Here is a 13345-nt window from a genome sequence, read left to right as displayed (position 1 = left end):
CACTTTTATGTACTATTTTGGATAAAAAGTTTAACCATGTGTTTTTCAAGGCTGATGTTTGAGATCCCTAGAATTTCCAGACTATGTAAATCTTCATGTGAATGTTACTGTGTAGAATAGGAGTTAACATATAGAAGTTGGTCTCAGAGCTACAGGCAGTAACTGGGTAAAACCTTGGGTTATTTCCCTTTTTGCGTAGAGTGATTGTATCTTTAATTGTAGTTGGAACAGTGTTGTAATGAAACTAGAATTTTGAAATTGTGCAGGAAATGTTCGTGTATCATACTCAATACAGTTGTGGAACATAGTGGATTCATTGACCAACCAGTGCATAACTTTTTGGATCCACCATTCCACCATCTTAATCCATGTACCTCAAGGGAGCTTGACTCTCCCTCTATGTTCTGGGTAAAGCACATGGCACAGGGCTATCTGAGTACCATAAAAATTAGTTCAAGGATGGGTATATCAACCAAACTAGGCCACTTCAAAACTGTCCCCCTCAAAAATGTTACAATAAGTGTCCACCTCAAAACTGTTACAATAACTGCTAGGAAATAAGAACACTTTGTTTTTTCAAGTTTTGTTATCTAAGATGTTAGAGACTACTTTTGCCAATAGGTGGAGAAAGCCTACTTCAAAATGAAGCTAAAAGAAGACATCAAAGCTGAGGAATGAAGAAAAAATGATGAGTGAGAAAGAAGGAGAGAGAGAAAGAAAGAAGGGAGGAAGAGAGAGGAAGAAGGAAAGAAGGAAGGGAGGGAGGGAGGGAGGGAGGGAGGGGAGGGGAGGGGAGAGGAGAGGAATGGACGGGAGGGGGAGGGGACGTGAAAGGAACAAAGAGAAGGAAGGAAAGGGAAGGGAAGAGAAAGGAAGAAGGAAGGAAAAAGGAAGGAAGGAAAAGGAAGGAAGGAAGGAAAGAAAGAGAAGAAAGAAAAAGAAAGAATAAGAAATAGAAAGAAAGAAAAAGAAATAGAAAGAAATAAGAAAGGAAAGAAAGAGAGCAAGAAAAAGAAATAGAAAGAAAGAAATAAGAGAGAAAAGAAGAAAGGAAAGAAAGAAAGAGAAAGAAAGAAAGGAAGAAAGAAAGACAGAAAGAGAAAGAAAGAAAAAGGAAGGAAGAAAGAAAGAAAGAAAGAGAAAAGAAAGAAAAAGAAAGAAAGAGAAAAGAAAGAAAAAGAAAGAGAAAGAAAGAGGAAGGAAGGAAGGAAAGAGAAGGGGAAGGGACAGAAGGAAGAGGAGGATAAAAGGAAATTAAACGGCCATATTCTTGTATCTAGCCCTTATTGAAGAAAGACGTACTTGTGGTATTCTCAATAATATGAGACACTACGTTTTCATTTAGGTCTAATAACATTTGAGTTGTATTGCTATTCTTATCAACCAAGAGAGTATTTAAGTTATAGAGATAACATTTTAAGAGATAAACTATCAAGTAGATAAAAGAGATGTCAAAAGGTTCAACTTCTGAAGCTTATGTGTTTTACCTATATAGAAATCCCTTTGGTCTTAGCTCACAACCAATATGATACTACAATTTTCTTAGCAAGTCTAACAAATTTGATTTTTTTTTTGACTTTTCAGTTTTAAGTAGTTTTTTCTTGTTTGTTTGTTTGTTTTGTTTTGTTTTGTTTTGTTTGAGATGGAGTCTTGCTCCTTCGCCCAGTCTGGAGTGCAGTGGCCTGATCTCGGCTCACTGCAAGCTCCGTCTCCCGGGTTCACACCATTCTCCTGCCTCAGCCTCCCGACTAACTGGGACTACAGGTGCCCACCAGCACGCCCGGCTAATTTTTTAAATATTTTTTGTAGAGGCAGAGTTTCACCATGTTAGCCAGGATGGTCTCAGTCTCCTGACCTCGTGATCCGCCCGCCTACCTCGGCCTCCAAAAGTGCTGGGATTACAGGCGTGAGCCACCGCACCTGGCCAGTTTTAAGTAGTTTTAAAAGAAAACTTTAGATGCAATAAGTTTAACAGACTTTACTTGAATAAAATAAAAAATTATGAATTGGGAACCACTCAGAACCAGAAGAGGTTCAGAGAGCTCCTCTCAGCAGTGTGAACAGAGAGTTTTTATAGGGTGAACATGGAAGTAAAGTAGGGAGATCACCTGGCTGACTCTAGCTAGGTGTCTGCATTATTGGGGTATGGTGTGATGAAGCATTTGCCTGATTTGTGCATGGGCTTATTAGTTACTTCTAAGTTAGGTTTTGGTTCACTTATGTACTAAATTAGGTTAAAATTTGTTATATAAGAACTTCGAGTATGGAGATAGCCTCAGGCTAATGGTCTTATTTAATTTAACAGTAGGTAAAATCCAGCTAATTTTTTATAGAACAAATGTTATAGACAGGCATATTGATAACAGTAAGTGATAACTGACCACATTTAAAAAGATACAATCCACTTTGGGAGGCTGAGGCGGATGGATCACGAGGTCAGGAGATCAAAACCATCCTGGCTAACATGGTGAAACCCCTTCTCTACAAATAATACAAAAAATTAGCCGGGCGTGGTGTTGGGCGCCTGTAGTCCCAGCTACTAGGGAGGCTGAGGGGGGAGAATGGCGTGAACCCGGGAGGCGGAGCTAGCAGTAAGCAGAGATCTCGCCACTGCACTCCAGCCTGGGTGGCAGAGCGAGACTCTGTCTTAAAAAAAAAAAAAAAAAAAAAAAAAAGATACAATCTATGAAAATTTTTCCAAATACTTAAAAGCATTCATAGCTATATGTGGACAATTAAAGCATGAGTAAAGTTATTTAAATAGTTTCTACCATAATGATTATTACTATTATGACTTCCATTTCTTGAGGTAGGTGCTGGTTTCATGTTATTGTTACCTCATTTAGTTTTTATAACCATCTATGAAATAGGAGTGATTATGTTCTCCATTCTACAGCTTAAAAACTGAATCACAGAAAGGTTCTCTTAAGCACCAAAGATTATTGCTGAATTAGTTAGGGCAGATAAATAGGCAAAGCTGCAAGAACAAGTACATCTCAAGATTTTTGTGGCTTTAAGTTTGTTTCTTGCATACTTAACAGTTGTCTGCTGGTAGTAAGGTCTGCAAAAGAGATCTCTTTCACATAATTATTTAGTGTCACAGGCTCTAAAGCTGGAGGCTGGGCTATTTCTAATGCATGACTTTGAAAGTTCTAGTTAGAGAAGTAAGCTTCACAGAGAAGCCTATGAAGAAAGTATTTATGGGCAAGATCTTGAAGTAGCCCATATTATCTTCACCAACATTTCATTGGATAGAACTTATTCACTGTGAGAGAAGCTGGTATGTGTTGCCTAGCTGTGTGCTCATAAGAATGAATCACCTTTAGTGGTAGCTTGTGATATATGCTACATTTGTCATCCTTGTTTAATTTTAAAATTGTAGTTAATATAATGTTAACAAAATTACAGAGAAAGGCATCATAAAGAGAAAGAATAAAACAACCATACATTTTTAAAAATTATTTTAATAAGCTTCTAGAAACTAGAATAACATTCTGGATGGGAATGGTCAAAAGTAAAGACAGAATAAAACTGAAAATTCACAGAAGATAAATCATGATTAAGTTGCTTCAGTTTTTACTATTCAGGAGGCCAAGTAAATGAGCATAAAATTTAGGATCCAAGAGACCTGGATTTGAATTAGTGTTCTCATACTAGCTATTTGATACTGGATAGTTGCTGAATTCACTGGCTTAGGCTGCCATAACAAAACACCATATATTGGGCAGCTTAAAGATCAGAAATGCATTTTCTCACAGTTCTGGAGTCTGGGAAGTCCAAGATCAACTTAATTCCCCCCAAGGTTTCTCTTCCTGGCTCACATACCTTCTTACAGTATCCTCACATAGCAGAGAGAACATCTTCGTCTTATAACAGCACCAGCTGTATTGGATTAGAGCCCCACACTTATTCCCTTATGTAAACTTTATCACCTCTGCAAAGACCATATCATCAAATACAGCCACATTGGACATTAAGGCTTAGCATATAAATTTGTGGTGAGGGAAGGCAGCACAATTCAGTCCACAGCTGATGCCTACCTTTTCTGAGCTTCAAAGAAGTAGCTACTTTCTCTGAATTTCTTAGTTGGAAAATGGAGATAATATATACCAAATACAATTCTTATAAAGAGTGGTGTTCATATAAAGAAAGAAATTGGCACTGAGCAAATAATCACTGTGTATTAATTGCTGTTCTTAATATGATTGTGTTCAGAAAGCATTAGAGTAGCTAATTCACCCTAACAGTATTTCGCTATTTAAAATGCTCAGCTGTGGACTATATATTCCTTCTGAGGACATGATTGACCATGGCATAGGGTTTTGGCGGATGAAGGAATTGTGGTGAACAATTAGTTTTTCATGAGAAAAAACAAGATTGTGGTGGCTGGGAACCAGGCAGTTCAGGGATGTATTTTGCCCTGTGAAACCAGTAAAATTCAGGTAACAACGCTTTAATTTTCTATGGTGACCCAAATTATTTGCTGTGTTTTTTTATTTACTGGGTTAAAGTGGCTTCTATAATTGATTTCCAGACTTTCTCTGAGTCTAATTTTATGTATCTTTTATGGGAATATTTATTTGCTCATCAAGATTTCAGTCAGAATAAAGACTGTGTGAAAAAAGCAAATCAAAATAAAATGAAGTAAAACAAAATAAACTGTCACCATCCCCTCTACAAAAACAAAAATAGACTAAAATATAAAACTCATTTTTTTCTTGAGGATTTAATTTGATTTTTTTCATTTTTTTCTGGCTTTGATAGCTGTACCACTCATTGTGAAAAATCAAATTCAAATGCTTTGAGGTATAAATATTTATAGTGATTTTATTTCCTTAATGCCAAATATCAAGCGGGCATTGGATGGTGTATGGAAGGTTAGATAGATGGATGGATGGTTAGATGGATGGATGGATATATAGTGAACGTTTAATTCAGCCTATAACTCAGGATATATGAAACTAAAAAATGCAAGCACAGTATGTGAATAATTGGTTGCTTTTAAAGTAAGTGTTACAATATACTTTCACCCTGATCTTGCAGCCACATTAAATTCCCTTGATTATGAAGTACTCTCTGTAACTCTCTAGTACCTCGTATTTTCTAGTTGTTTACTTGTCATTTATTTATTTATTTAGCCTGGAACATTTTCCCTTACTCTTTTCTCTTTTATGACTTACTTATTTGTCAAGTTTGAGAGTATAGGGTGCTCCTTTCTGGAAACCCTCCTTCATTCTGGATTCAGAAGAAGCAGTCTCCTTTTTGGACCCGATAGAGCTGGGTAGTTTCTCTACTAAGCATATTTGCTTATTTGTCTCTTCTAGCATGAAATTCAGTAAAAGAAATCAACAACCGTAAGTCATGAATTTTCTATCTTTATTTAGTATTTCTCAAAGAACATCAACTTCAGTTTTTAACTACAGTAACAATTCTTAACATTGTTTTCCATAAAGGTCATCCCCAAAACTTCTCTCCAAGCCTCATTTTTCCTTCTTTACCAGAAATACCTTTCCACATCCAGGCTGAAGGACTCTTGATTCTTCTGCTGCCTTCTTATATGTATGATTTCTTTTTCTTTTCTCTTCAATATATCTTCCGTTACAGGGTTACTCTAAAAGTGATGTGCAGACTCCTGCTGATTCTAGAAATAGAGGTTACCACCAGCAATGAGAAAGTACAAATTGAGAGGAAATATTTAAAAACTTTTATAGACAATTAATTGAGTTTCCTTGATGAATCTAATACAAAAATGGGATTGATTTTTGCCTTTGTAGTTTTTAGAATTTTATTTTTCTATTATTTTATTAGTATTGTATTACAGAATATTGGTCTGTGACAAAGTCTGGGAAAAAAGCTGGCTCTTCACCACAGAGAGTTTGAGAAGCACTGTTCTAGTTTCTTCTTGGGTTTGATATTCAAAATATTTAATGACCTTTACAGGATGTACAACATCCAATCAGAATGAAGGCTGAAGAAAAACTAGTTTTTTGCCTTCTGAAGATGTGTTTCTCTGAATTATTGGTTCTACCTTTCCTTCTTCTGGAGCTCTCTGTTTCCTGATTTCCCCAATCCTATAAAACAGTTTAGAAACAAAGCAAGGAGAACCTTTGCATGGTGGGATAGGAGAAGAGTCTAAGAAGTCAAAGGTAAAATCTTCTTTCTCAGACTGCTAAGTCCGGTGAGATAGCAGGTTAGAGAAACAGAAAGGGTCAGAAGCAGGAATTGGCAAGTACTTACAATTTAACATATTTTCTTCTATATCTATTACAAAATATAAATTTATTTTGGAGGAAAAGGACTAAAGACATAAAATACATTTACATATAAAATTAATCTCTTATTACAGATTTGAAATTTTTAATAGAACTGAAAAAATTTTTTAAATTCTTTAATATTATTTAAAAATTTATTAATAATGAAAGAATTTTTAAATTGTAAAATGTAACAATTTTTAAGAGATAATAGCAGATACCCATTCAAGGGGAATGATGTTAAGATGTATAATGCAGAAAGGTAAGAATAAAACCTATATTGAATAATCACTTCATTAGATATTTTTTATTTCATGCTTGTTTATTTATATAGACTTTAAATAAGTCCACATAAATCAAGGTGTAAATGAGAATAAAACATATACACTTTTTATGTATATATTTACTGTCTGTCATTTGGTTGTATCTCATTTTATAATAAAAATTTCATGAGCGCTCCAGCTATCGTACTTTTAATTTGAACAAGCTATATATTATGTTTTTTTTAAAAAAAATTAAATGCTTTATTAAGTTGTTAAGTTCTTAGACGGCAGTGTTTCTACATGTAAAACGCTAGGACGTAAACTTTCTTGGGAGGTATTCATTTGTAAAGCCATTGCATCCCATTTTTGAAAATAGCTTCAGATTGGCTTTTTTTCTGTCTCTTTTGTTTTCTAAAGATATTTCATTGGGACCTGCATAGTTTGCTTCTTGAAAGCTTTTATTATACAGAAAATTGCATTATTTAGAAAGGCATAAAAATAACATGGTTACCCACTTTCATCTAATATCAGGAACATCTCCCTTCCATTTGCTCACATTATCTGTAGATTTCAAATGTTGAGTCATACCCATTGACTATGATAAATTGAGCATATTTTTAGATAAGTGGGCTATATGAACCATTCTACACTCACGTCTGCTTCCTATGTCTTTCTCTTTCTGGGCAACCCGTTCATATCTACCTTCAATTACCATCACTATTCAGGGAGCTCCCAAATCACTTTAATCCCTACTCTCCTTATTGACAATCTGAATTTTCAAGCATCTAATTAACATACTTATTTGCCTATACCTGTGATTCTTAAACCCAATATATTTGAATTAAAATGGATTTTCTCTAAGCACTCTCATATTCCTGATAAAAAAAAATCTACTCTGTTTCTATGGTCATTATTTTTATTAATAACCAGAGATACAAAAACCTATATTTCTCCCTTTCTCCCAGAAACCTCATTAGTCATCAAATCTTCTTGATTCTACCTCAGAAAAATTTTTGTATACCTTTTTATCTTTTCTCTTTACACTTCTATTTCTTTCCACCTGCACTTCCTGCTTTTAATTTCTTGCCATTCAATTTCTCTCTCCAATCTGCCATGAGGATTTTCTTCCCAAATCACAGGTGAGTTCATAATGACCTTTCTTCTTTTCAGAACTTTTCTAGTTTTCTATTACTTGTAGAATAAATTCCAACTCTTTCACATGAAATTCAGGACCTTTCAAGATGTATGGTTTAATATAAACATGAATCTTAGTGAATTCAGTATATTCCTTATATCTAGGATTTGCCATTTCACATGTCTCTATCCTTTGAAATATTTTTATTTCCAGTCCTTTCCTTCATGTCATCATTCTCCTAAACTCTCAAGGCTTACCTGAAATGCCTCCTTATTTCCTGTATTCAGAAGGCTCATTCTTATGAAATCCCAGGGAAATTGGTTTGTATCTCTACTCTGCTTTGGTTTTATTATAAATATAGTGTAGCTTTATCACAGATCCATTTAATTTACTCAAATCAACTGTATGTGTGCTCACACTTTCAATAGTACTGCCAAGTCCACCTCTGCCTACCATTGTTTTCAAAGAAAATGTGAGCTGAGAGTTGTGGCTTCTTAAGTTTCCGACACAGATTTCAGTTCCCACAGGCTTTTGAGAGGAGCATCGTGCTGAGTTCTGGTCTGATATGATTCTAGTTTGGGAAGATGTAGCAATGTTTACGTATTTTAGCAATGTCCCTAAACACTAGTCCAACAATAAAGGAGCACTTTTTTTTAATGGGTCAATCCTTCTGTGACTGTACAGGACTAATTGAGAGGTGCAAATTCATTTCTAAAATATTTTCCTAAGGAGAGTTTCAATCTCTTTTTGCCTAGGCTGGAACGCAATAGTGCAATCTCGGCTCACTGCAACCTCTGCCTCCCAGGTTCAAGTGATTCTGCTGCCTCCGTCTCCCAAGCAGCTGGGATTACAGGTGCACAACACAACACCCTGGTAAATTTGTATTTTAGTAGAGATGGGATTTCCTCATGTTAGCCAGACTGGTCTCGAACTCTTAACCTCAAGTGATTCGCCCGCCTTGGCTTCCCAAAGTGCTGGGATTACAAACGTGAGCCACCGTGCTTGGACTCAGTTTTTAAATAAAAAGCAAATCTGCAAACTTTTGGGTTTGAGACTTTTAGTTTTAGGGTTGTGGACTTCCCAAGGGAATGTATGTTATTTGTTTCCCTTATAGCACATATCATAATTGTCTACTCATTTTTAACGTATAATCTTTAGTCTGAATTTATTCTGACTTTGTCTAATCAGCATGAGTCTAATAAAGACACCAAATAGTCTCAACAATGTTGGAATTCTTCTATTCCTCTATCTCTATTGTATGGTGGGTATTTAACATTTCATAATCAATGGAAACATTCTACAAGAAACCCTTACTACTGCTTTTGTGAAACACCAAAATGGGTAAGCATCTTAACTTCTTGCTCCTGTAAATAAAAGTGTCAGGTTGATGTGATTGAATTTGCATGCAATTCAAGGAGAAAGTTCATCTCCGCTCTTAAAAGAATCATAAAACAGTGCCAAGGGACTCACAAATGTGGTGAATTGGTCTCATGTGGATTGAAAGTCACAAATTATAGGTAACTGTGTCTTTCAGGAATATTGTCTTTTTAGTTTGATAGAAGAAAAGAGTGATTTAATGTACTTACATGAATATATATATATATAAATATATATATAACATTATCACATCTCGGTAATAATAAACTTTCCTCTATGATGTTGTGACATTTTAATACCTTTGCAGAAAAAGATGATACAGAGTCATCTGCAAGTTGTAACATTTCAATTTTACACTTTGGAGATTTCATCTTTTGATGGAATTTCTTTTATAACCTGACTAATGTAAGGTTATGTTGTCTCTCTTTACCACCTTTGATCATCCTTTCAGCAGAGCAGGGCTAATGTCATCATCGTCATTAAGCTCTGGGAGAATTTCCTGCTGGTTTTCAAGATAATCACAGTATTTTTCATTTTATAGAAAGCATGAAGGGAATTTGTACTTCTCTGTTCTTATTTCTTATATTGAGTATTTGGGGTGGAGGCAAAAAGGAATGGTAAAATAAGTGTCCTGGATAGAAAAGTAATCATTGCTATGTTTTTTAAGTAAATGTTTTCTTTCAGTAGGATTGTTCTGTGTGTTTTTTTGGATGGGTCTTTGGCCAGAAATGAGGCTTTGAATTTAGAAATTAAGTTAGATGTTTATCTAAATTGTCATATTTTAACCAGATTTTGAAACCTCATCATGAATAGTCAAGTGCAGTAACTACCGGAAACCTAGCCCGAAACTGGAAGTTTATGGTTTAGAGCAGTTGGCCTGTTGTCCTATTATTTTCCACAATTCCCATTCTAATCATACTGTCGAGCATACAGTCGACCCTTGAACAACTCAGGGGTTAAGGGCGCCAAACCCTCGTGCAGTTGAACATCTGCATATAACTTTGGTTTCCCCCAAAACTTAACTATTGATAGCCTACGACTGGCCGGAAGCTTTATCGAGAACATAAACACTCAATGAACATATATTTTTATGATATTTATGTATTACATATTTTATACAAAATGTATACATTTAAGTATTGTATAGTCTCTTCTTACAGTAAAGTAAGCTCGAGAAAAGAAAATGTTATTAATAAAATCATTAGCAAGAGAGAATATATTTCCTATTCATTAAGTGGAAGTGGATCATCGAAATGTCTTCATTCTCCTCAGCTTTACGTCGAGTAGGCTGAGGAGAAGGAGGAAGAGCGAAACTGGTCTTGCTGTCTTTGGAGGGACAGAGGTGGAAGAAAATCTGTATATAAAGGACTCACACAGTTCAAACCCGTGTTGTTTAAGGGTCACCTGTATATTATAGCTTTATTATTACCAATGTTATTTTTTGGGTTGTTTTTGGTAGAATTTTTTTGCATAATTGGAATGTGATTACATGACATTATTTTATGTATGCAAATTATATCTAACTAGGCTTGTATCAATGTCAAAGGAATCTTATTAGTATTTGCACTGCTGTAGGATGACAGTACAGTCTGAATAATTCATTGGCTGCTGAAAGGTCAGCTTGACTACTTCCACAAACATTTAGGCAGGGACATTATGTTTCAGTCATAAAGTGCTTAACCACAGCTTTGATTATTTATTTACATCACCATCATATGAGGTCAGTAAGAATTACCGATGATTCTACCATTAGGGGAATAGAAGGACATGAAAATAGATGGAAACTGGTTAGGCAATTACCCAAAGTTATAACCAAGGTCACAGATTGAGTAAAAATTTCAAATTACATGTCTAAGCCACTATATGTCCTTTCATTCTTCAAGCAAAGGAGGCAGCTTACTTCTTCTATGTGGTATGTTTGCTATTTTTCATCTTGGGACAAAATAGCACTTTATGCAGTGCCTTTAAGTTTCATCTCATCCACACATTCAGCAAACATTTCACTAGTGCCTACTATGTGAACTGCATTATGAGGGATTGTGCACATGAAGTCACAGTTTCTGCCCTCAAAGAGCTTCCTATACACAATTCTCTTTAACATAAGACACACAGGAAGGAAAAACACATAACCATTGAAAGAAAGACCTAGACAAAAGATCAAAGAGCGGAAGTTTATTTCCCTCCAGATACCTCTTAAAACTTTTTCTGTCTTCCCAAGTTAAGACGTAGACGTGTGGCCGAGGTGTGTAACTACCTGGACAACAATGATTTAGTATACCCTTAGATTACTAGTCTTTTTTAAATATTTATTTTATTTTATTTTTTTGAGTCAGAGTCGCTCCATCGCCCAGGCTGGAGTGCAGTGGCGCGATCTCTACTCACTGCAAGCTCCGCCTCCCAGGTTCACGCTATTCTCCTGCCTCAGCCTCCCGAGTAGCTGGGACTACAGGCGCCCGCCCCTACGCCCGGCTAATTTTTTGTATTTTTAGCAGAGACGAGGTTTCAGCGTGTTAGCCAGGATGGTCTCGATCTCCTGACCTCATGATCCGCCCGCCTCGGCCTCCCAAAGTGCTGGGATTATAGGCGTGAGTCACGGCGCTCAGCCTAGATTACTAACCTTTAAATATTTGTTTAACATTTATTTGACTGGATAAGAAAGATATAATTTCTATTCATGAAGAACATATATTTATATGTATGTATATATTTTAGGTTCTAAATAAGCAACTTACAATATGCCAAGATGATGAACCTTGGTTCATAGTCAGATGTGAGATTTCATATTTTAAGATTTCAAATGTTCAGTTTAATTTCTGCCTTTGAGCATTTACTACTAGGATTGATGAAAAACTGTGGGCCTTTCAGGAGCTCCTGACTCAAGGTTGTACCTTGGTGACACGAGAAGAATAGAGCATGCTAGGCTCTCGGGTACTGATAGAAACTGAGTATCAATTAAAAATTAGAAAAAAGTATTCACAGATGTCTGAGATTCTAGTGTCTCAAACTATTATCTCAGTCATATTTTCTTGAGTAGATTGTTCTATAGACAGGATCTCACTTGTCACCCAAGCTGGAGTGCAGTGGGGCAAACACAGTTCACTGTAGCCTCAACCTCCCAGGCTCAAGTGATTCTCCCAACTCAGCTTCCTGAGTAGTTGGGGCTACAGGCATGTGCCACCACACCTGGCTTTCTTTTGTATTTTTTTGTGGATATGGGGTCTTGCCATGTTTCCTAGGTTGGTTTTGAACTCCTGAGCTCAGGACATGGCTGTTTATTCGAGATAGTAGCTGCAAAGCTTTGGACATTGGGTGGGTTGAGTAGAGTCCTCATTATGAGGTGCAGTCTCATTCTCCCGTCAGATCCTAAGTCCTCCCAGCAAGGGACCTCTCTTGTTACTCCTCTTCCTGCAGCCTAGTCACAGGCAAACAGAATTACCCAGAATTCCTGTTATCTGGTGTGAGTGGAGAAATTATAATGGATCCAGACTAGACCCCCTAAATGCCTGGGACAGTCCCTAAACGCCTTAGCTTCCACATCATTAGTCATGTCCCCACTCCTACCCGACATACTATCCTTTATGCAATGTTCGTCTACTCCAAAGGCACCTCCAAGAAAAGTAGTTCTTGCATTTTCCTAATTGCTAGCTTCTGCCCTAGAACGTTCACCCTGTGAGGCCAGGTAACTTCCTTTAAGACCTTCCTATGGAGGCTTTCTTTTTCAGCACAGCCTCTTTGCCCATGCTGTGGGCACGTCTGTATTGTTATCACAAGGCCAGTTCCATTAGAATGCAACTGGCAAATCTAGCTTCTCTCAGGAAAGTTTCCTCATCTCCTATGTATAAATCTAATTCTACAAACTCGAGTTTTTATCGAATAGAGTTATTTTGTTCTCTGTAACTCAAGCTAAACTTTTAGCTCTCGGCTGGCGGAAAATTTAATATTGGTCCTTCCTGAGGATTTAACCACCTGAATTGTCAGGAGTTTCCAGACCACCAAGGAATTAATAGGGAACCAAACCATCAGGTAACAAAGAGATGGCAATGACTGAATGACTGTCTAAGTAACTCCTTCACATATTCCCGTGCCATTCTATAGGCCCAAAAATCTTTTACAAAATTGCCTATAATTCAGTATGCCTGAAGGCACTGCTCAAGATTTTTCATTGAGTTTTACCAGTTCCCTAAGGAAATATCCCCTGTACTCATAATTCACAACTCAGAATCCACAAATCTTTCTCTCTTTCAGTGTGTGTGTGTGTGTGTGTGTGTGTGTGTGTGTATGTCTTCTTCCTTCTCTTTCCTATTTCTGGCATTAACGCC

This window comes from Theropithecus gelada, chromosome 5, assembly GCF_003255815.1.
Source record: "Theropithecus gelada isolate Dixy chromosome 5, Tgel_1.0, whole genome shotgun sequence".
Taxonomy (NCBI): Eukaryota; Metazoa; Chordata; class Mammalia; order Primates; family Cercopithecidae; genus Theropithecus; species Theropithecus gelada.
This window is presented reverse-complemented; position numbering follows the sequence as displayed.